Here is a 25,229-nt window from a genome sequence, read left to right as displayed (position 1 = left end):
TCTGTGTCAATAAAATGTGTTCTGAATACCAGAAGTGGATCTGTATTCTAATTGCTTCTTAATGCTGGTGATGAGAGTCAGGGAATGATAGTCGAACTCCTGAAGTCAGTGTGACTCCATATAAATGTCTTGGACACTTGATAAATAGACAGGAACTGTTTATACTTAAGATGTGCTAACCTAGTTCCCTAGCATGGTAGTGACCTGAAATCAGATCTGGTGCAGTCTGAAAAAATAGAAGAAATCATTCAATCATTCTTGCTCCTACAATACCTACTTATACTGTTTTTCTGCCCAGTTATCTCTGAGTCTATGTTACTGTTACCTGAAGTCAGGCACTCATGCTGTGACAATGTTTCAACTCACAAGGAAGCCATTTAGTTCATTAGTATGGCAGAAATGCAGTGAATGGATTCCGCAGAGGCTTGAAGGTGTCTGAGGTGGGGCACATTCCCACCTGCAGGGTGTTCATACAGAGGACACAGAGCACATGTTCAGATGACGCTGGAGGGGTGTGTGACCAAACATTCTAGAATTGGTCAAATTGACCTTTCCAGGTCATGTGTAACCTGGTAAGTAGGCCTCAGACTCAGAAGTGTGGGCTTCTCACTTCTCCCTATCTTTCCTGTGACTATTGGAGTCATCTGGGTAGAGGACTATTAGGAAAATAGCACTAGAGAGTTTAACTAGTTAAATAAATTGCTTAAACAGGTGTTAGAAAATGGAGAACTCACAAAGGAGGCTCTGCAATAATTTAGAGAGAGTAGCTGCAGGAAGTAGTTTCCATTCCTAGGTAGAGGACCAAGGGAAGGGTTGGGGTGATTAGTTCCTAGAAGCTCAGAGGTGAAACTCCTTGTAGGGGATGCTGGAGGGGGCCAACCAGGTCTTCCTTCAAAAGGAAGAGAATAGGCTACTTGGGTGCTCCTTCTGACAGAACTCAGCTGTTAGATCTCTAAAGGAACCCTCTTAGCTAGAAAGAGTTAGCCCACGGACCGTACCTGGGGCAGGCCATATCCAATGACTAGTCCATGTAATGAATGACGACTCAGCACCTTTGCCTGTGGGGGAGATGCTGAAGGGCCATCCAGCTTCTGAGCTCCCTGTGGGGTTTGGCCTAGCCTTAGCTGAAACTGCATCACAGTCTAATTTCTCTCTTTCTTAGTCCTGCTGCTTTCCTCTTTCTCCCAGGGGTGATGATTCTGAGATGCCCTATAAATCTTTCCTATGTAAATCTGGACCAGAATTTTGGCTTCCCAAACTTGTGACACCTAGTAGAAACCTGAAATTGTCCCAACAGGAACCAGCTGGTGCTTTAACCTCAGGAGCTTGGAGAAGGGGCCCTGAGCAGGCTGTTCAATAGTACTCATTCCCAAAATTTGAAGGAGGCAGCGCTGGATATTCCATTGCTACTGGAACACATTTTGATAAAGGTGTTAGTGACCTCCATGTCACTAAATCCCAAACAATTTTCCAATCCTCATATTATTATCATTTGATCCTATTGACCACTTTCTCTAAAGTCATTTCTCCTGTTGATGTCCGTAATGCCATATTTTCTTGATTTTCCTCCTATATCCTTGTCTGCTTCTTTGGTTCTCCTGTATAGATGCATCTTCTTCCAGTGACTAAAAGTTATAGTCCCATTTTTAGCCACTGGGGAAATGCATATTAAAATCACAATGAAATATCACTATATGCCCCTCAGAATGGCTAAAACTAAGTGGCTAAAATGAAAAGATTGACTACAACAACTATTAATGAGAATGTGAAAGAACTAAAACTGTTGACATTGCAGGTGGGAACATAAAATGGTACACCCGCTTTGGAAGACAGATTGGCAGTTCCCTTAAAGATTAAACATAAAGCCACCACATGACTTAGCCATTTACTACTAGGTATTTACCTATGAGAAATAATAGATACATCCTACAAAGACTTCACAATATTCACAGGTGATTTTTTTTGTGGTAACCTGAAATTCAAAATAGCCAGAATGTCCATAAATTGGTGAATGGGTAGACAAATTGTGGTATATTCATAGAATGAGTAATGTTTAGCCATAAAGAAAGTAACGAACTTTTGACATATGAATGACATGAATTGACATCCAAATTATTAGGTTGAATAAAAGAAGTAAGATTTAAAAAAAGTATATGGCATTTGGATTATTCTATTTAAATACTTACCACTCTGGATTATTGGACTGTATATGGATTATTATTGGATTATTCCACTTACACGCCAACTATAGTGACAGAAGGCAGATCATGGGTTACCTGGGGACAGAGATGGAGAGAAGAAGAAAAGAGAAATTGCAAAAGAACAGCAAGTAACTTTGGGGATGGTGGATATGTTCATTATCTTGAGTGTAAATAATGGATTAATGGGTGAATATATGTCAGAACTTATCAAATTGTATGCTTTTGATATGTGCAGTTTATTGTTGGTCTATTATACCTCAATAAAGGTCTATTATATCTTGCAGTTCCTCAAAGTCCATCCCAGACCCTCTTCTCCTTTTATTCTATACGCTCTTCCTTGGCAGCTTTATCCATACTCACAATCTATTTGCAGATGATCCTTGTCATTCATACCCTACTGATGTCTCCATTCAAGGCTACTCCTATAAGTTCTAGACCCATTTGCCCAACTGCTTCCATGACATCCATGTGCAGGCATCAGTTCCTCTGAGGCAGAAGGCATAGTCATCAGTCCTCTTCCTGTTCTCCATTGGTCCCTATCTCAGGGAATGGTGCTGCTGAGCAGGTTCAAAATACCAATATCACTCTTGACTCCAGCCCATCCCACTGATTTTTCTTTCTCAACATTCTTGAGTATTTGTCAGCTTTTTTGCTGCTGTGACTAAAAGACCTTACAAGAACAATTTTATAGGAGGAAAAGTTTATTTAGGGCTTATAAGTTTTAGAGGTCTCAGTCCATAGACGGCTGGCTGCATTGTTCTTGGAAAAGGGTTATGTTAGAACATCATGGCGGAAGGGCATAGAGGAGGAAAACAACTCAGGACCTGTCCACCAGAAAATAAAGAGAGTAACTGAGCTCAGCTCACTGGGGACAATATATATACCTTGAAAGCACACTCCCAGGGACCCAGCTCCTTCAACCAACTTCTATCTTCCTACAGTTACCACCAGCTAATCCATTAATGTACTGATTAGGTTAAGGCTTTCATAACCCCATCATTTCACCTCTAAACGCTCTTGCATTTTCTCTCACACGGACTTTTGAGAGACACCTCATATCTAAACCATAACACCACTTAACTTTCTTATTTTCTATCCTTCTGGGCATGAAGGCAATTTCTCACAGATTCCTTGTTATTAAAAATGTGCTATATTTACCCTCCTGTATGGATCCTTTGTGCTCTTTTGAGAAAGTTTTTCCTTGGAGAGAAAAAATCTTCTACTAGACCAGATATTGCCAACTTGCTTTTGAATTAACTTATCTCCCTGAGAAGAGCAATGAAAGTTTCCTCTTTTTTCTATTTTTTAAAAGTTATTTAAATGTTAATATCTGAACATAATTGAGAAGGAGCAACACAGAAGCTATGTTCTAAACTTTGACAATTGTGTGGCACTTTAGAGCTCTTGGAATAAATTCCTACATGTAATTCATTCCCATCTCAGAACAACTGCACCACAAGGTATGACTCTCAGTCTCAATTTAAAGAGACTGAGGTTCACAGACATGGCATGACCTGTCCATCATCACTTGGTTTACCAAAATGCCAGCTCCTGGTGCAGAGTTGCACCAAGCCTTCAGTTCCTAGCTCCTCCTTTTTTCTCATCTTGCAAAGCTCAATCTCAAATGTCTGTGAATAAGCAATATAAAAAATTCTTTTTCCTGAAACAGTCGTGTTTATCTGGAGACTCGTTTAGTACCGGACCTTTCACTTTACAAGGATCAGGGTTGTGTTAGAAACTAATAGCTAGTACTGTGGATCTTGAGGCATCTCATGTGACCCACTCACCTGAAAATTGGTTGGGAGTTGATGGTGGATCTCAAGGAAGTTTAGGGGCTATGATTTATCCTTCCAGAGGAGACACTTCTAGTGAAGAAGCCCCTCATGGTGATGATGTCAAGTGACTTGTGTTCTTTCCTCGGGGCTTTGTTCCAGCTCCTCTTGAGTTGGGCAGTAATGAAGCAATTGCTTTGTATTCCTTACCTGCTTCAGGTATCAGAGGTGCTTCTGCCTTTCTTCCTCTGAAAACGCAAGATGCTGGTATGGATGCTGTGGTTTCCCAATAGATCCCCAAAGAACCTGATCTCATCCTGTCCATGCCCTTGGCTGGATTGAGTCTGGGACAGCTCATATACAAAATCACAGAGACCTAGTCCCCTTGCTGCAACTCAGGATGTTTCTGCAGGGCCACTCTATCTTCCTGTGGAATCAGATGAAGCCTATGCTCACCTGTACCACAGTTAACTTCTTCCTTCCAATTCTATGCATTTGCACCCTTTCCCCCAGCAGATGGTGATATTGAGAATAGTTCTCAGTAGCTTTCCTGCACACAGATCTCCCAGTGTCTGCTTCCCACGAAAGTCACCTTGTGAATTTCTCTTCCAGGACTCCAGTTAGTATGAGCAAGTTGTTGCTGCCCTTGGGGGTCCATCTCTAGCCCCTCTTGATTGGGCTCTCCCCTACCTAGAATGGATCTGCCTAATGCTTGGCTTCCCAGGGTAAGATTAATCTCAGGGCAAAGAATAGCTCTGGTTCTAGAGCTCTCTGTGTGAGTGAACCCTAGGACCCCTGAGGTAGCTCATACTGGGTCATATAATGCAAGGCACCAGCAAAGTCAGAGAGGGGTTGCAGAATTACTGATGGTTTTCTTTAGTCAAAGGGGGAGATCAGAAGCAGCTCTAGTGTGTCTGCTAGACAAGCCAGGACTGTGAAAATCACTGGGACCCATCTCTGTGGCCCTCCATGGGACCTTCCATGGGGAATGGAAGGGAGTGGAGGGAGGATCATGCATCAGTGCTGGATGCTGGAAGCTAAGCCCACATGGACAATTTTGGGGCTATGATGTTCCCCTAAGGAGACCTGGAAATGAGGAGGGATAGTTTGTTTGGAAGACAATCCCAAGAAATGAGTCCAGGAAGAAAGGAGAACTAAGCAAAGGTGAATTCACCTGTGAGGACTGTGGTGGATGACTGAAACTTACTTTTACTGGGCAAGAGAGCTGGACTTTTATGTACCAACTTTTGTCGTCTGTTGTTTGAAGGATTCCTCTGGTCTATTAACTCCATGCCACTTCTAGCCTGTTTTGAGCCAAGCAGGCTTCCATAGCCAGAGGAAATCTTCTGGAAGAGAGTTACAGGGAGCTGTGGGCACCTGCGGTGACTTTCTGCAGGTAAGCTCTGGGGTGGCTGATGGTGTATTGTACGGTGTTTCTATACATAGGTAACCTGGGATTCAGGACTTCCAGGATTCTTGGGAAGGGGAGCAATACATCGTTGGCATGAGATTGGGGAAAATATGAGTAGTACTACTTGTATTAGTACTGAGATTTTCCTTTAGTGGTTGTAAACAGAGTCATGGAGTAGAGCAGAGGTACTGTAAAAATTACAAAGATGACAAAACAAAGACAAAACCAGAAACTGGATAAATTCAGTCTGGGGAGATTTAATGATTCTTATGAATTCACAGAGTTACAATGAGGGTTGTGACATTTGGGACTTGTTTCTGGATGTGCTGATAAGTTATCCTTTTACTGGAATTGTCATTTACTGGGTTGGAAGCTTATTTTAATAGATGTGTGGAGTCAAAGGCATACAGGCTCTCTGGAGGTGAACTGTTTTGGTGAGAGTCCCCGCCCTCTTTGGTATCAGGGATTGAACTCAGGGGCTCTCAACCACTGAACCACATCCTCAGCCCTATTTTGCATTTTATTTAGAAACAGGATCTCCCTGAGTGGCTTAGCACCTTGCCATTGCTGAGGCTGCCTTTGAACTCATGATCCTCCTATCTCAGACTCCTGAGCCGCTAGGATTACAGGCCTGTGCCATCAAGCCTGACTGGTGAGAGCTTTTGAATGGCCCAGAGAGTCTGGCCCTGAGGTTCTGTCCAGATGTACTTTGGAGACTGATTTTAGAGAACTTGGAAAAAGCATGCTTCTATTTCTTGTAATCCATCAAGGAAGAGAAGTTTTATTCTCTGTGTTGGGAAATGAAGGTAGAATTGATAAAGATCATTTTTTTTATAGAAGGATGGATAGGTAGGAGGAAGTTGGGTTGGGCATTTTGTTGGAGAGGGAGAGGTATCTGTCAAACTGAACCAGTCACGGGCACTGACAGAAGGGAATTTAGCCATCTTAGTAAATCAGCAGAATATGAAGACCTTCTATGAATTGTTAAGGATGGTGTGCCATGGGCATTTGGTAGTAAAGGAAGAATCTTGGTCTTAGTTCAGTTTTTGGAGTCCACAGCCCACTCTCTCAAAATATTTTTTTTGTCTTAAATACCTGCTCACTTGTCCCTGGGTTGGATTTCTTCCTCTATTATAGGTTGACTGCATTAGTTAGCTCTTGCTGTATAACAAAACAAACTCAATGGTTTGAAACAACAATTTGTTATTTCTCACAGCCCTGTAGGATAGGAATGTGGTTTGGATTCAGGACCGAGGCTTTGCTCTGCCGTTGTTTCCTGGAATAGGTGAAATGGCTGGACTCATTTTCCATGGTTGCTCACTTTCCTGGACTTGATAACATGGTGGTGGAAGTATTCCCAGCATGAGATTAGTAGCTGTAAGTTTTCCTGAAGCTCAGCACTAGAACTGGAAACATCACCTGCTCTTACCTCTATTTGCTAAAACAATTCTCGAAGCCAGCTCAGATTCAAGAGATGGGGAAACAAGAACTATCTCTTCGTGGGAGGAGCTACAAAGAATCTATGGCCATGTTTGCTTTCTACCACATCTACCTTGGCTGAGGTGGATTAACCATCCTTCTTACTAACCTACTCACCTTTCTAAACTTGAATTTTCGCCTTAATACTTGTGGTAAAGGGGTAGAGATATCCAGGATCCTTTCTCTGTATTTAGAAAACAATTCACTCATATATCATCTCTTTACTCAGCAAATACATTTTAATGTTCCTCATGAGCCAGAGTGTGCCAAGCCCTAAGAATACAACAGTGTGTATGGCAATAGCATCTACCATCAAGAAGCTCAGTCTTGGCTTGAGCAGACCCTTAAACTGACAAATAAATACAATGTATTGAATGCAGGGATGAACATGTATACAGTGTTTTACATATATTATAATTAATAGTGGTTGTTTAAGAGCACTTAGGAGGCAATGCACTCGGTCTTTGAAATGTTCTCAGCCATTTTACAAACAACCTCATGTGCAGGGATTATTATTCTACTCCAGCATCTTTTCTCTGAAGGACCATAGCTAGAGGTGGGTTTTTTTTTTTTTGTTGTTGTTGTTGTTGTTTTTTTTTTTTAGTTGTAGTTGGACACAATACCTTTATTTATTTATTTTTATGTGGTGCTGAGGATCGAACCCAGGGCTTCACATGTGTCAGGCAGGCACTCTACCGCTGAGCTACAACCTCAACCCCTAGAATTTTTGTTTTTTAAAACTAAAATTTAATCATGTCATCTTCTGCCTTAAAATGGCTTCCCATTATGTTTAGAATATAACCAAACTCGCTGTGGCCTAAGAGAGCTGAATGCTCTGGCTCTTTCTACCGTGGTGATTCCATCTCCAACCCTCTTCCCATTGCTAGCCCTGCTGCAGTCACACAGACAGGTCTGTGGCTTCGCCACCTTTGGAGGCCTTGGTACGGGTTGTTCTCTCTCTAGAATGATTTTCTTCTAGTTTATTTATTTATTTATTTTTGGTGCTGAAGATTGAACCCAGGGCCTTGGGCATGCAAGGCAAGCACTCTACCAACTGAACTATATATCCTCAGCCCTTCTCTAGCTTTTTAAAGTCTCAGCTCATGTTACCTCTGTGGAGAAGTCCTCTTCTTTAGGTACCCTCCCATCTCCTTATTTCATTCCCTCCGTGTGTTCCTTGCTGTTGGAAATGATCTTGCTTGTTTTTTTCTACTTGTCAGTTGACCTACCTCCCACTAGAATGTAATCTCCACGAGGGCAGGAATTTTTCTCTTTTGTTCCTTCTGTATCACCAATGTCTACAACAGTGCCTAGAAAAATTTAGGTGCACAATAATATTTCTCAAATGCATGAAGCAATCCTCTATTTACTAATGAGGCTTCAAGTCACACAGGTTGAACACAGCAGAGCTGAGATCTCAACCCATGATTACCAAAGGCCATGGATTTTTTCCCACCATAACATCCTGCTTAGGGAACTTTGAAAAGCCCTTCTCTCCCTTTGTCTTCATACTGATCCCAAGTTTTATGACCTTGCTGTTGTTCCAGTGTAGATTGCCATGGTCATCCCACTATGGCAGATACTAATGGCTGAGTTGCTATGAGATAGTATGTCCACTGCTGGTGTAAATTTAGAGGATGAATACTTTCTCATATTTTCGCATTTCTTCAACTGGAGTGCATTGAAAAGTTCTTAACATCCTTTCCTTTTTCCCTTGAAAACTCTTGTTAAACCTTGGGCATAGCTTACAGTGATGGTATGCCAGAATCTGGGAGTTGCAGTAAAAGCTTTGTTATTGTTTTTCCAGAAAGCAGTGGTATTTGGGATAAATAGTGGAAATTTCTCACTTTCTTTTAGGTTGTATTCTTTCTGTTTTACACAGATACTGTACAGAGTTGCATCAGACATTTATGTTGTTGTTAATGGTATATTGTTTTTCTCCTTGTCTATCTTCCTGATAGAATTGTGGAATCGAATAATATCAGAACATAAAGATCCATCTAGATTTGTTCCGACAAGTTTCATATCACTGAATATACTTGGAGAAGAAAATTTGACCTTAGGACAAATTACATTGAGAAATTCAGCTGCTATGATAAGAATCATTCAGCACAGAGAAAATGATGTGTCTTTTATTGTGGTACCCGTGTAATTTATGTCAACAGAAAGCCAATAACTTTATCATGATCAGAAAGTAAATTTCACTTGAGAGATCTTGGTCTCTCCCGATAGACGAGAACATGCTGAAAATGTTCTTTGCTCCAACTTCCCAAATGAACTTTGGTGGGAGGTGGGGAGAGGGAAAGACTGATGGATGGCTCACCGATGAATCTAATTTTCTGTCAGCCATCACCAAAGGTTCTTGGTCATTTGACAGCAAGAGATTTTTGCAGAAGCATTGCAGGGGTAATGCTGGAAAAAGAAAGTATGATTTTTAATAGGCATTCCTCCTGAAACTAGGATGTCATTTTATAAATTGATGGATTTCTCCAGCAAATGTAGATTCATCTAATCCTAATGTAAGTTGCCTAATTAACATTTTGACCTTGGTTTCTCTCTCTGGATATAGCAGGTATAAATATTAGTCTGAAGCCACAGGGGTGAAAGAGTTATTGCATAATTTTTTTTTATCAATTTAATTTTGTTTTGACTTTGTCACCCCATCCTGCTTGTAGGTGGGTGGTGATCTCAGCTGTCAGTTCGCATTGGATGTTTTTTGTGAAGTGCTAAGTCATGGGCTGCATCTTTCAGTCATCAGTCCCCATGGGCTTCCTGTTGACACACCATTATCTCAGCCTAGTGGCTCCCTGCTGCTTCCTTGTCACTCTAGGGCCTGAGAATCTTCTGTACAACTGCCTGGAGGCCTGTCTCCACCATCACACTAATTATTCCTCCTCAGGTCCTGACTCTTCTCTGGGTTTTCATTAGTATCACTGAAGCTCCTAGAATTTATTCAAGTTCTCTCTCCATTTCCTGGAGCCAGGAAGACTGTCTTTGTTTAGGTCCCGGGAGAACCCTTTCTTTCTTTTTCTCTCTGTACATTCTTTTCTCTCTTTCTAAACTCTCCACACATCTCCCAAAACTCCCCTGGACAGTGCTGGGATTAAAGTGAGGTCAGTGAGGTATCCTTCTCAGTCACTGCATTTAAGAATGTGCCTCTAAAATCAAGGCCTTTTTTTAAAAAAAAAATTATTTTGTTTTTTAAAACTCTTGCATGAAAATACGATTTACCTTTATTACTGAGTGTTTTGAGGACTCCTTGAATTTTGAAGGCAAGAAGAGTGTCTCATGCTAATTTCAGCTGTGGATTCTGGAAACACAGTTGATTCTGTGCCTCATGCCTCTTTTCTATTTTGCTATGTACTCCGAGAACTACTTGGAGGAGAGAAGGAGGGGGAAATTCAGGGAGGACAAACCATAAGTTACCATATCAAGACCTTATCTGGCCTCCAATAAAATTAAGAGGCTTGGAGTCCATCTCAAAGGTTTATTACAGCTATCGCATCCGGGCTCCTACTCCCTGTGGAAAGGAGAAGGCTGTCGTTGGTGTCTGAGATGGATATTATTGTGGAAGACACTTGTTCTCTTGTCCACCTCAATCAGCAACAGCAATTAAAATTGTTTTTCAGCTCAGATTCATGGTTATGGAGATGTAGCCCAAGGACAAAGTCTGTACTAGAAAAATCACAACAGAAATGATCCTGGCCCGTGAGCCACTGGGCATCTTAGTTTCATTGATCCTCATTCCTCTGAGGCTCAACTCCTCATTTTCTGGTTGTGGCCCTGGGTTGCTCTGCAGTTTTGCACTCATTGAGAAACAAAACCAAGAGCAATTCCCCCCCCCCTGCCCCCGCCACAACAGCCTCCCTGCCCAAAATGATCATCAGTGAAGTTTGATTCTATTTTCTTAAAAGGCGAGAAGTGCCTGCAGAGCACTGTTATTTTAGGAGGGGAGCAAAGTCTTCAAAACTGAGGGTGATTCCTTTAATTCTGTTCCTCTCTTAAAACTTCCCCCCAGGGGTTAAAAAAAAAAAATCATCAGGGAAACAATCTGAGGTTGTGGGGTCAGTGGAGCTGCCCCCCTGCCTGGAATCAGAGGGGCCTGCGCCTTTGTACCTGCCAGGTCCAAGCTGCCTGGTCTGGCTCTTTCAGCCCTCATAAAACTCCTTCAAGGGGTGAAAATCACTTTTTTTCTTTGCTTTGTCTGTGCTTTTGAAAATAAACGGAAGCATGGCGGGACATTCTGTTCCATGTCTGCTGCTCCTCAGTTTCCCTTGGAAGCTCTCCTGCACAGGTCGACCTTCTCTTTCCTTTCCTGCACTACAGAGGGATTGGTGGCTGCTTTCCCTTGGTTTATTTTCCAGGTGGTGCTCTCCTTGCTAGTTTACACCCCTCTCAAATAGAGCAGATCCTGCAGCCCTGTCTCCTTCCACACACACTTCCCCTTACTCCTCCTTAGCTCTTTTTTCTTAGGGCATTTCCCCTAACACGTGTCCTTACTTGTTATGGTTTGGATGTGAGATGTCCACCAAAAGCTCACTGGTGAGACAACGGAATAAGGTTCAGAGGAGAAATGATTGGGTTGTGAGAGCCTTAACCCAATCAGTGAGTTAATCCCCTGATGGGATTAACTGAGTGATAAATGGGGGAGTTGGGCATTGGGGGCATGGCTTTGGGGTATATATTTGTATCTGGTGAGTGGAATCTTTCTGCTCTGCAGCTTGCAGATCATCATGGGAACTGCTTCCCTCTGCCTTGATGTTCAGCCTCACCTTCAGCCCCAAGGAACGGGAATCTGCTATGGATCGAGACCTCAGAAACTATGAGCCCCTTAGCAAACCTTTTCTCCCCTACAGTTGTGCTGCTTGGGTCCTTTAGTCACAGCAGCCAAAAAGCTGACTAAAACAATAATGTACTGTCACTTCGTGGAGGATCATAAAGTTACCAGGACAATGACCAGCACAAACCTCTTGGGTAGAAAGGGGACTTACAGAAAGGCCACGAGGGACGTTTGGAAAAGGTCTTCCAGAGACTTAGAAGGTCACCCCCACAGACTCCCAGCTACCGAGGGGAGGTCTCTCCCTTTTCTCCTCTGCACACCTGGGACCTTTGACCAACACCCTGGGGGTGGCTTTCCTTCAATTTATGGGTGTCATAGAGCCCACTCCATCTCCCAATTCTTCGTTATGTTACAACTTGTTGCCTCAAAGTGAACTGGCTCAGTCTTTTAGGGTTCTGTTTCCAAATCCTGGGGAAAGAAACTTTGATGGGTTCCGTCTGGGTCAAGTGTCCACCTCTAGTCGAATCAGCTGTGTCTGTCAGGTGTCCACCTCTAGTCCAATCAGCTGTGTCTGTCAGGTATCCACCTCTAGTCCAATCAGCTGTGTCTGTCAGGTGTCCACCTCTAGTCGAATCAGCTGTGTCTGTCAGGTGTCCACCTCTAGTCCAATCAGCTGTGTCTGTCAGGTATCCACCTCTAGTCCAATCAGCTGTGTGTGATGGTGGTGCCAGGTCCCATGGAGGAGTGAGTTTCGCACGGATATTCTCAGAAGAGGACGATTTGAAGCAGGCAGGAAATGATTGGTATCTGTAGTGCCATCCTTGCGAGCTATTCTGCTTTATGTCCACTGAGGGCACGCCCCTGGTAAGCTTCCCTTTCAAAGAAACAATGTCCTCACTGGTAGTCCTCCTCCCTGATCCTCTATTTTCGGTTCCAATGCTGATATATTTCTTAGAGAGGCCTTCCCCAAACTAAGATGAAATGTTAAATAATTATCTGATGTGTATCAATATTAAACATTTAAACAGTTCATAGTCTACCCATTTAGAATTTATTTTGGTTCAAGACATTAAGTAGGGAGTCCACCTTCAATTGTTCCTCCTAGATGGTTAACTATTTGTCAACCCTATGTATTTATTTAGTATCAATTTTTTTAAAAAAAAAAGGATATTTCACTTGTTATTTATATGACATTTTCTTATACAGTAAGTCTAAAACCTGACTCTCTGTCATTAATTTGTTAATCCATATGCCAGAATCAAATGTATATACTTGGTACCAGGGAACCCGGAGCCTCTTAAATGCTAATTACATGTTCTACCATGCCTCTACATCCCCAGCCTGAAACAAAATATTTTAATTACTATGGGCTGCCTCTTTTAACTTGTGGGGTCCTTTGACACATTCTGTGATTATTCTGATTGCTTATCCTCATGTAAGACTGGTCTCTTGCATAATATTGGACACTGGGTTAGATCTTGTGTGAATTATTGGAAGTCATTTTCTCCACAGATGGAGGCCCCCTCCTATGAGAATTCCATATTTATTTGAGTCTTTCCCGTCTATGTCCACTTCTGCAGCCCAGAACTTCTGGGATTGAGATTACCTCACTGCTCAGCCCAGCCACCCATGGCAGGAGCCATTCTTAGCAGGACCCATGTAGCATCAGGCTTGCTTTCCAATGCACACTGCAGGGATGAGATCTGAGGAGAGGTGAAATCCATTCCATCATAACTTTGTAGCAGGCCATGGTGCCCCACCTGGAGGAATCTTTCTGTTGATTTGCAACACCACCTAGCCCATCTCTTGCCACTTTGGCTGAGAGCTGGGGTAAAAGTCAGTTTCTTTTGATCTCTACTTAATTTTTAGCTGGGCCCTTCTTGGAAGTCTGTTCAGCTGGTGGTGAAAAGGCTGGCATTCCTTCTAGGATACCCTTTGTCTCTACTCTTAATTTTTATGTTTTAGGCACATGGTTGCCACCCTTCTCTGGTTTCCTTTATGAAAACTGCTATGATTTAGAATTTGTAGGCCTAAATTCCTTTAGATTTCAGAAATGGGAGAAGAGAATCAAATGCAGGGGCTTAATTTACCACTTGGGTTGGAGTTTCTATGACTTTTTTTTTTTTTAATAGAGAAATGGGAATATGGGCAATCTCCTAAAAAGGAGTGCTTCTGAAATGTGGGTTTGTGATTGATTGTATTATTTGTCCACAACTGCTCCTTCTCTCCTGCCCTTGTCCTGGATTCCTGGAGCTTCTGTGTAAGGACTCTGCCTCCCTGTCCTATGATATTGGCCGAGAGACTTGCCTGAGCCAGTGGAATATGAGCAGATTATGATGTGAATAGAGGCTTTAAATATGTTTGCCACTTGTGTTTCTGCCATCTGCCACAAAGAGCATGCCCTGAGAAGCTCCAGTGAGAGACACGGGGAACAGTCTTGAACTTGGCCTAACGCTGAAGCAGAGTGGACCTACTGACCTGCACAACTGTAAGAGATCAACAAATGTTTGTCATTGTAAGTCGTTGAAACTTTTGTTTTTATGAAGCATACCGTTATCACAGCTAAAACCTGACCAATAGTGAGTCATGTATGGACTCCTTTTAAGGGAAGAAAATTCTTGTAAATCCTTAATATTGGCATTCATTCACTTAGAGATTAGAATAAATTAAATCATTTATATAATGTAATAAACATTCCAAAAAACATTAGGTATATATTTACTGTCCTTGTAATTCATTCATTGTCTTTCTCTCTCTTTCAGTACTGGGGATTGAACCCAGGGGCACTTTCTCCTGAGCAACATCCCAGCCCTTTTTAATTTATTTTTATTTTTTTTAGGACAGGGTCTCACTAAGTTGCTGAGATCGACCTCAAACTTGCCATCGTCCTGACTCAGTCTCCCAAGTTTCTGGGATTATAGGTGTGAGCCACTGAGCCCTGCCCTTATAATTAATTCTTAACCATACATTCAAAACAAAATTAAAATTAAATTCAAATAACACTTTATTGATAATCTGTATGAGCTTAATGGAATGAATGATATTTTGCTCTCATCCAATTGTCTTTTGCACTGAAAATAGGCTCCTGACTTTTCTGTCTTGGGTTCTTTTGTGTTAGAGATGCTTGTACCTTTTTTAAACCCTGCATAACTCAATTCGCATCACTTGTCCATGATCACCATGAACATGTAGCTGAATCCTTTGGTTTTTGGGTATAAATATCTTTTTAAGGAGTTAGTTTACCTCTTTTCAGTTTCATTAACCTGTAACAACGAAAATAATGGCTTCTGACATAACCTCCCAACGTTATCCTAACCACGCAGCATAAAAGCTTGGAATCTGATTTGATGATTTTTCTTTCCTATCAGTTCGGTAACCTGGCATATATTTGTATTAACCTTTTTAGATTATCCTAAAAATGGAAACACCCACAAACAACTCACAAACCTTCGAGGGAATTTCAGAACATCAGCATACTCCTTCAGTTTGGGACCTGTTCCCTAAAAGCACCTTTTGTTGATGGTGGAGAAAGGAAGGACAAACAGGCTTTTCAAGGCTGGGCAGCAGGTGGTGCTCTTGGCATTTGGAATCACGGGAGCCTGCAGTGCTGCCTGCGTGGATCTGTTCTGACATAAATTTGCTGGTGTTGCATTGTAGTGGGTTTGTTGCTTTTTAATCTTATAAAAATACCCTCTTTACTATGATATTATGTGAACTGGGTCAGTCATGCTTAACCCAGCCAGGTGACTTGGCTGCCCTTTGGTCCTTGGGCTACATTCTATTTTTTTTTTTCCCTAGGCTGCAAAGCAATGCTGGCCCCAGCTTGGTTTGCTGGGGAGACCTTGGTACCTTCCCCAGATTTTTTAAGCTAGTCTACTCTGAAGCCCCTCACTTGAAGGCCAGAGGATCAATTCTAGTGCCAGGGTGAGGGTCTAAGTTCTTTCTGCTTCTATCATCTAGGTTCACGGCTTATTGAAGGGGCCTCTAGAATGCAAATGTGTTGATTTTACCAGTAACAACATGGAAACCCCAGCATCCATTTCTCTTCAATGATGTGGAGGTCATGAGACACTTTGCTTTCAGTTTGCTGTGTGACCTCAGCTGCTCTAGGCTTGGTTTCTAGTCAGGAATTTGGAATAGCAGCATCTTGTTAGAGATGTTCACTTATAAGGTGTCTCAGTTATATGGCTTATGGTGAGTTGCCCTGAGCTTTCTGGAGAGATTAAACACAGAATCAGAATGCTTAGGATGGAGGGGTCACCTTGAGTACCTCACACACATACAGCTGAACATCTGGGGCCTAAGGAAAAAAAGAAATGAAGAACTGTGCTTAAGGGAGCACAGCAGACAGGTAACAGAGCTTACATCTTTCTCTTCCAATCCAGTTTTCTGGAAAAAAAAAAAGGATACTTTTTTCTTCTCATATCACCAAACTTATATACATTTCCATGGTAAGATGGTTCTGAAGACTGGTCAGCTAGTTTTGTCCTGCCCAGGTCACCTGTATTGTTGAAATTGGTTGAATCTGCACTGTAGAATGAAAATACTATTTATGTTTAGTCTCCATTAGCCTAACCCAAATCTAGGGCATCCTAAAGTGTGGAAGGAGAGCTGATAGTATATTACTTTTAACATTTTGAAGTTGTCTTTGATGACATGAATGTCTATGTTTCTAGATTTTAGGGACTCCCATAATAAGTATTCCTTATTAAAATTTATTTTATTAAAGGTGAAGAAAAGCTGAAATGTAATAAAATGCAGTAATCTTGAGTAAGAGGAATTTTTATAATCAAGTGATTGCTTTTTGAGAACAAAACTGACAAGAGCATTGAGTCTTAAGGCATAAAATAGCACAACTTATATCTTAGGGAAAGAAAATTGTTCTCTTAGGCTTATCTGGAAGGACTAAATCTGAGACTTTGCCAGTTTCCCTGGGCTTCTTACAAGGAAGAAGCTCTGACTCTGTCTCCCCCAAAATTCACTGGACCTCCTATATAGCTTGTGGTAGAAGATGGTTGGTCAATTTTATTTCAATTTCAAAGGACATATGTGACAGCTGTAGCTACTAATTGTTGGCTGTGGTATGTGTTCCCAGGTGTCCCTTGCTAGGGATCTAGAGTCACCCATTACTAACATGGTCAAAGTCCAGACCTGTCTTAGTCCACTCAGGGGACTGTGTATGGCTATGGATTTTAATTGCTTTGATTTTAATTTCTTACCTCTAAGATTTTTGTCTTCAGTTTCTGTTTTATATTTTCTCCCAGGTGCCTCTCGTTCTGGCGGAAGGTTTTTGTAGTCGTTCCTTGCAGTAGAGGCTCCCTTTCTCCACTCTGTCTCTGAGGTCCCCAGTATTTCCTCCTCAGGGGGCCATTACAGAGGGCAGGAGAAGGACAGCTCTGTCTTCAGGTGGTTACTACATCCTGCTCTGCAAAAGCACCCCGGGGCAGATGATTACGAAGGCTGCTTGCATGAAATCTGAGGAGATGAAAACAGCAATGAGCAAAACATAGATTAATAATCCAAGAAAAGTATCCCCTAACAGCAATGAGCAAAACATAGATTAATATTCCAAGAAAAGTATCCCCTGCAGACAGTTTCTAAGGCTTGTGATGCTCCAGAGTTCTCTCCTGCTCACTTTCTAGAACATTTTGTGCCCCCTTTGTTTGCTGTGTTGCTCTGGTAATATCATGAGTTATGATGGCAGGGATTTTGTGAATACTTTCACCTGGGAATAGTTATTGTCTGCATGAAGTTGAGCTGAAAGAACACATCCTGGCACATCCCAATACTGGTTCTGGCTGATTTGATGTCTAATGCATCCCAGCAAAGGAAATGAGTAAGATGCTTTATTTCAAATTGGATTGGGGTTTGTCGAGTTTTCTCTCATGCTTGTTACCAGAGAAATCTTGACAGGTGTGGGAAAGAACTAAAGGCAGAGCGGAGCTTTGACTTTCAGGCAACTCGGCCATGGTTCAGATTTTGCTGATCTTTAAGCTTCACAGATGGCACATCACCAAGGACCCACCAGGTGGCGCTGTAGGCAGCATCACACAGTCGGCTCTCTCAGGTGAGGAGATTATCTGGAATCTGTCCTTGTCATTAGGACACTGTGTGTCTGGCCTAGAGGACTGGCTTGGCTCTGATCAGGAAGAGACTGAGTTTGGCAGGTGCAACAATGTCCGAGCCTGGATCTCGCTCTCTGACCTGGACCTGAGGGATTGGAGCTATATTGGTTTCTGATAAATGCTTTCCTGACAATCTGGGGTTGGTATCTTTCTCATTTTCTGCCCTGCTAGGTTTAGTCTCTCAAAATGGGAGAGTTCTGTCTGACAAGATAAGGATTGTATCATCATAACAAGATGTTCTCGCTCATGGCAATGAAAAGCCTCACAGATAAGCTCTACAGTGTGCAACCCTGGCTTAGCTTCACTTCATCCCAGAGGACAGGGAGAGAGAGAGTGTGTGGGTGGACCAGGCCCAGGGGTGATTGGCTAAGGGATGGAGAGAGGGATGAGCTGAGGATGGGTGGTCAGCAGATGGTGCTGTTCATGAGAAAGGTCTCAGACATCAAATGAGGTTGAAAGGAGGAGACCGTGGGAGGGGCTTATACACCTATTTTTACAGGAAAGTGCAAAAGAGTGCTTTTGACATGTTGATTATGTCTGTTTTGCTATAGATGCTAAAAAAGACAGGATAAATGTCCTCAAGGTTAGGGGAGATTTATCAAAATACTATTTTGAAATGTCCTGATTTGTCCTCTAGTCATGGAGACCTTTTTCTCCTGACACTGACCAGGAGATGAGCTGAGCTGCAAGTGTTGAATCTCAGGCAGGATGGTGACCTGGGGATGTGGAACTGTGAGGTGGTAGCTACACCTGAGGGTTGTGAAGCCCTTGGGGTTCATCCCTGCCTGATCTCCGGGAGAGAAAAAGTTGGTATGGGTTTGACTATCAGTCTTGGGGACTAGTAGCTTGCTTTCTTTCCTTTTTATTCTTTCTCTCTTGCTAACAACCCTAATTTCTTGGAGGAGGGAAGCAATAAGTGTTTAGGGCTGCTTTGCTCCAGTTTGCCTAGGACTACCTGTCACAAAGAAGAGGTAAGGTCTGGGAACTGAAATGTTCAAGTTGTACATTTTTTTTTTTTTTCCTAATAACAGAGTTGCTGACAGTTGTGAAGCCCAAACCATTTTTCCTTTTAAAGTAGCTAAAGGTCAGCCAGTATTTTAAAATCAGAAAACCAAAATGGGTTGAACATGCCCAAGACACTGAATTGATTATGATTTCACAAATGAGAGTCTTCATATGCTGAAAAGAGATCAATCTGTCATAAAAGAAATTTCCCTTTATATGATGAAAATACATTTTTGATCCTTGTACTGCTGAACATCAGGAACATTTAGATGTGTGTGTGTGTGTGTGTGTGTGTGTGTGTGTGTGTGTGTGTATCAAAATTTTGGGGCTTAAAATATTTAGTTTTCCAGGACCATTTGCTTATCAACTCTCCAGGATTGGGTGAAAGTTTCCCAGAACCTTATAGATTGCTCCTAACTTCTACAAAAAAGTATAGTTTCTTGTAGAAGATTAGGGAGATATAGTCCTCCATGGCTGGGCCTTCCAGAAAATTAAGGCTGTGTGAAGGCCTCCCGCTTCCAACACTGATTCTTGTGATAAAGTAAGAAAGATTTCAGACACATTGCTCAGAATAACAGGCACGAGTTTATTAGAAGGGACAGGGAAGGGGTGAGGGGACACTCTTAAGGGGGAGAGGAGGACCTCTCAGGGAGGCGAGGACAATGCCTCTCTTGCCCTCCAGTTTTATTGGGGCGGGGAGGTCACAGGGAACTTTCCAGAGAGTTCCACTCAGGTCCACCTCTTGACTTTTGACTGACGGCAGGATAACATCAGACTTTCAAGTCCCTGCTGCCATGACCACTCGAGATCACTTTGGCCCATGCTGACTGGTTCTAATTGGAATCTGTTCTTAAAGCTTATCTCCCCGAGTTCAGGAATCTGGTTTGTGAAAGGGTCACAAAAGCGCCCCCTTCAGGGTAACTTGTATTCCTCTTCTTGGAATTATTTCAGGTCTGCATTTTTCCTGCAGATAACAGGTAGTTTGCTGGGGAATATAACATATCCTTTTTACTTAAACCAGGTAGAACTGCAGGTAGATTGCTTCTTAGAAAATAAAGTGTGTGTGGTTCAGCACAATGGACCCAGTTTATAGGACTCTTCTTTTAATCTCATGTTCTTACCATTCATGTCTTTCTGTGTCCTATCAGTAGGCCAGGTCAAAAACATAGGAGGGGTATGAGCATATTATCTCACCCAGACCCCTGTGTTTCCAAGTTGTCTCCAGAATGCTCTTGCTCTTCCTTTCACTGGAGACAAATATTCCCCAGCCTTAACCTTCCAAGTGCCCACAGTTTACCACAAAGTGACTAGCTTCCTTGACAAGGTAATTTACGCTATTTTTTTTTTTTTTTGAGAGCAATATAGTGACCATGTTACGCAACTCTTATTGTAGTGGACTGGCATGTAGCCTCAAAAATCTCAGGGGTATATAACAAAAAGCATTTATTTAGCTCATATATCTACAAGTCAATTGGATGTGTCTATTGATCTCATCTGGGCTTGCTCATGCATCATGACTTGGCCAGAGATTGATCTAAGCAGGGCATGGCTGAATGGTTCTGCTTTGGCTGCAGTGGGCAGGAAAGCTCCAGTTCTCACTGCAAGACTATGGGTCTCTTGAGCAATGTCTCCATTCTTCCTGGACCAGTAGCCTCTCTAGGGCAATGGCAGAAGTACAAGACAGAAACCCCACTGAAAAAGTACATTTCAAACCCTAGCTTTATGCTCAGTTCCCACTGGACAAAGCAAGTTTTAATAGCTGATCCCATGGTCAAGAAGTGGAGAAATCTACTCCATTCATGCATACGCGGGGGAACGGCAAGTCATGTGGGAAAGCGTGTGGACATAGGGAGATGTAAAATATTGGTTCCCAAAATGTAATCTAATGGACTATGTATGAGACTTCTCTGTATTGGTCAGAAAATCTCAATGATTTTTCGTTATCTTTAGCTTAGAACTCAAGTCTAAGGATAATCTTTCCTTTACCCTTCTCTGTAACTGCCTTTCCTGCTACTTTAACCACCCATCCCTATTGCCTAACCAAACACATCTTAAGCCTTTCCACCTTTCTCTGGGTAGCCCTCTCTAGATTCTTGTTTGCCTAACCCCTATCCTTGCTTTTCAGTTGAATGAAGCTTCTGCTTTCTCCAAGTGGCCCTGACCACCCTCTCAACCTGTGTTATCAATTCCCTTTCTTGGCTACTGATCTGGGATTGGAGCTTTTGGAGGGCCGGACAAGTCTATTATGACCTCAGCATTCAGTCTAGCACCCAGCAAACCATTAAGTTCAGCGTATGCTTTTTATCCCAAAGCTTAGAGTGAAAAGTGAAGCAAAAGGGAGGGTGCTCTTCCAGAAGTTGGGGGGAGCTGGAGCTTCTGCTTCATCCAGCTATCAGTTGGAGCTAGGGCAAGGTGGGGACAGTCCTTGTTTCATACACCTGGATATTCAAATCAATCAATCATTCTTCTGTTCAACACCCAATTCTCAATCTCATTGATCTACCTTTTTTAGTTTACTGAATTGATTAGATGATGAGACAATGGGCTTATGTAAACTGGATAATACGACACATATCTATGAGTTGCAAAACCACTTCCTCATAGTGTTGGTTCTGTCCTGGGGTTCTTATCTCAGGGGGTTTGTACATGACACTTTCTCCCCTGGGAAGCCTCCACTTCCTTAGAAGTCACATTCTACATTCACATGGCCCTTTTTTAGGATTAGAAATCTCAAGGGAAGTGCTGGCTTCATCTCTCTTTGGGTAAATTACCTAATTGTTCTTTGAGATTTAAGAAAAAAAAAAGATTAAATGAGAGAATTGTGTCAAGGGTTTAAGATAGGAATCACGTGTGTATTTACATACTACAAAGTACAGAAAATAATGGACTTCTGTGTATCTATGTATTAGCAACATTTTGCCAATCTTGTTTCATTGATCCTTCCCTCCTTTTACTTTGTTGAAGAATTTTAAACAAATCACAAACATCATATAATTTTACTCTCAAATACAGACAGCAGATTGTCGATAAGTATTCCCCTGTCTTTAATGTTTTCCGGCATCCACAGATTATTCGACTCTTAAAACTCTCTAGTTTCTGGGGGACTGGGGATGTAGTAAAGTGGTAAAGTCTTGCCTAGCATGCTCACAGTCCTGGGTTCAATCCCTAGTGTCACAAAAACCCTCAAACCCAAACCCAAAGCAAACCCAAACAAAAACCCTCTTTATTTTCTGGTCACTATATCTAGCATCTAGTCACGTAGCTTTGCCATGTTTATCCTTATTTCCTAAGGGAAATTGCAAGCAAGAGACAGGGTTTTGTTTAGCCTTGCCCCAATGTTCAGCTACATATCTATTAGGATAGCATCAAGGGGGGCACAAGATAATGTGTTTCAACGAATAAATAATAAAGGAGGATGGTATCCCAGCAGGTGCCAGTGATGCATGGAGAGGATTCAAAGAGTTGAATTTGTACTCAGAGAATGAACAAGATTAGTTGTGAATTATGTCAGCAGGGTTGGGGCTGTTTATCAGCCTACTTAACCTCAATCATAGGTTGACAAATGAGATATCTGTACCATGTAAGAGAGAGACTGGAATCCCAGGGCAAGAGAAGCCCCATCTCATAGATTAAGCAGTGAGATGCTGTGTCGTGTGTCGAGCTAAGTGTAGCAAGCCGACAGATGTCAGGCTAGTGTAGGCATCTGGATATCCAATATTCTGTCTTTTACTGTTGATTCGCTCTGTGCTCTATAGTCTTGGGCATTTGCAGAAGAGCCTCAGAAGTTGACTGAGGCCATGAAAGAGGTCTCAAGAGGGGGTGGCTCTGGCTTTTCATCTGTGATCCATATTCCCCAGAAGATTTTCTCTGAAGAAGAAAAGGGTTTCATGACTACAAAAGAGTTTGCAAACCACTGCTCCAAGTGAGTCTACATATTTCTTAAGATGGTCTGTCATAGCTGGTAATTACCCCATAATTTGATAAAAATGAGAGGTGGGGCTTCACGTTTCTTTTTGTTTATAGACATAGAAACACATCTGGAAAAGAAGAGCAAAATCATGTACCTGGCAGAAAAATTTTTCCCAAAGTTTTTTTTTTTTTTTAATCTCAAAGAAAATATCTATGTGACCCAAGTTCAACACTTCTCATCTTGTTCAGCTTTGATTTCTGCATCTGTGAAATGAGGGCTGTCTTAATGCCAGAACACCTATATGTAGAAGCTGGTGATGCACCCCGCCTCCCGGGACCACCTGCTTTCAGCCCATCTCTGATGGACAGATCCAAGTATGTCCTCTGAGTAACACAGTGGGCTCACTGACAGCACAACTCAAGGTGTCCTCTTTGCTTTGCTGTCCCGTAGAGTCCTTAGGAGTTGTGAAAGGGCTCATAGCTTCAGACAGGCACAACCCAGAAAAGCAGGGGAGTTAAGGCCTTAGGAGCAGCTCTCAAGTAAAGAAGAATGAGACTCCATGATGAATTCTCTAGATTTTCCATCTTCTGGTGGCATGATCCTGAGGCGCACTGTATGCGGTTCCTCCTCGGTGGTGCACGAGGGTTTGAATCCCATTTTTCCACAGTGGTCATTAACTTACTAATGCACCTTGTATTGGTGTCCAAACCCATCAACCAAAGACCGCAGAACCTTTTCTGAAGTCAAACCAAGTTAGGTTTACAGCTTGCTGCAACAAGCGGGGATCTACACCATGGGGAGCTGTGAGACAGTTGAGGGAACCCTTTTTTAAAATAGGGGATGGATTTATACTGGGTGATTTTGAAAAGAGTTGTAGGAAGTGAATTTTTTTTCTGAATCGGGTATTTAACTGGTTACTGAGACACTTTGATGACTGGCTGTCTTGATACTTTTTATCTAAGAGGCGGGACCCACAGTCGTGTTAGAGCTATTGATAAAGAAGGACTCCTTCATGTCAGTTGTTTTTGGGGGGTACGAATCCTTGTCTTTGTGTTCAGTTGGGATTATGGATTAGTTTTTTTCTCATCTTGGTCCATGGTGGCTTTGTCTGATGATCTGTGATACTCTGTGGCGATTGCTTGAGGTCAGTTACCAGTCGTGAGCTTTCAGAGGTTTATATTCCTTTCTGTTGGTTTTTCCCTCCTACTCCGGATTTCCTCAGCCCCTCACTTCTGCTTCCTGGGATGATCTCTCTAGTTAATTACAGCTCCCAGGTCTCAGCCTTTGCCCTCCGAGAGCCCCAAAATAACACAATGCCCTTTTCAGTAGCTCAGGTCCTTTGGTTTCCTGGAATAGCTTTAAAAAAAAAAAATCTGAAGGTAGGTCTGGTTCCCAGAATCTAAAAGTATTTTTCTTTTTTGACATCAGGAAACAGGGCTTTATTTTGCAATACGGAGGAAACATGCTTTGCCCACCTGCCCCAGACATAAATCATTACCTCTCAGAATTGGCCAGCAATGCCCCTTGGGGACCCCTTGCAGGGTTCTAAAGACAAACCAGATCCCCAAAGTATTTTTTTTTAAAAGAAACATTAAATGTTACATCAGTAGTAGTCTGAACATAGTTATGTCTACCCCAACTCAGAAGTGTTCTCTCACATACGTTGAAGTGCATATAAATGAAAAGAACAAACATAGCTGAGAATCATTTTGCAGGCCCCCCAATTTCTGCTGACTGTAGGAGAATTATCAGGAAGGAGACTTTCTGCCAGTGGCTTCCAACCTTCATCCAGAGCTGCTCCACCATGAAGCTCACTCTCACTGCTTTCCTGTTAGGTCTTGGTATCTTGTGACCCTCAGCTGCAGCTGGACCCTTTAGAATTGGGTCATCTCTGTATCCAACAAATACAGACAGCCAAATAGTCCCAGTCAAAATACATCCTATACCTCCATCAGGAGAAAGGCAAGCTATACCCCAAGGCAATAAGGAAGGGCAGGTTCTCAATGAGTGCATTATTATCATTGTCCTAATATCCTATAATTAAGAGTCAATTTTTAGTATCGTTTTAGATTTTTTGGAATAACTGAACAGACTGTGTAGTGGGTTCCTTCCACTCCCTTCCATCCTAAGCACACAGTTTCCCTTAATGTGGTAAATGGGTAACAATTAACAAATCAAGCTTGGTACATTACTGTTATCTATGATTCAGAGTTTGCATTAAGCTTTTTATTTGGTATAGTTCTATGGGGTTTGACAATGCATGAAAACAGGTCCACTCTTACAGTTTCATATGGAATAGAATGCTTCACCTCTCTCTTAGCCTCCAAGCCCCCTTGCTCTGTTTTGTTAAAGGATGCTCTGATCCTGGAATATTAAGCAGAACAACTTTGTCTGTTGACTTCTGTTTCATTGGGAAGGCCAGGAGTCTCCCTCTATCCTCATCTATCCTCTGAGTTAGGTGGAGACAGATGAAGTGCCCAGCATGTGATGGGGGGCTCAGAGAATTTACCCCTCTTCCCCTTGTCTTGACTGCAGGCTAGCTGAAG

The 25,229-nt window shown here is 42.2% G+C and overlaps 1 pseudogene; it reads left to right on the top strand.

Moving 5' to 3' along the window:
* The first annotated feature begins 17,610 nt into the window (after positions 1-17,610).
* Positions 17,611-25,229, top strand: part of LOC143399621 (ADP/ATP translocase 2 pseudogene) — a 75,335-nt pseudogene continuing 67,716 nt past the window's right edge.

This window comes from Callospermophilus lateralis, chromosome 1 (assembly GCF_048772815.1).
Source record: "Callospermophilus lateralis isolate mCalLat2 chromosome 1, mCalLat2.hap1, whole genome shotgun sequence".
Classification (NCBI taxonomy): domain Eukaryota; kingdom Metazoa; phylum Chordata; class Mammalia; order Rodentia; family Sciuridae; genus Callospermophilus; species Callospermophilus lateralis.
Note: the sequence above shows the minus strand (reverse complement) of the source record. Positions and strands in the feature narration are given on the sequence as shown.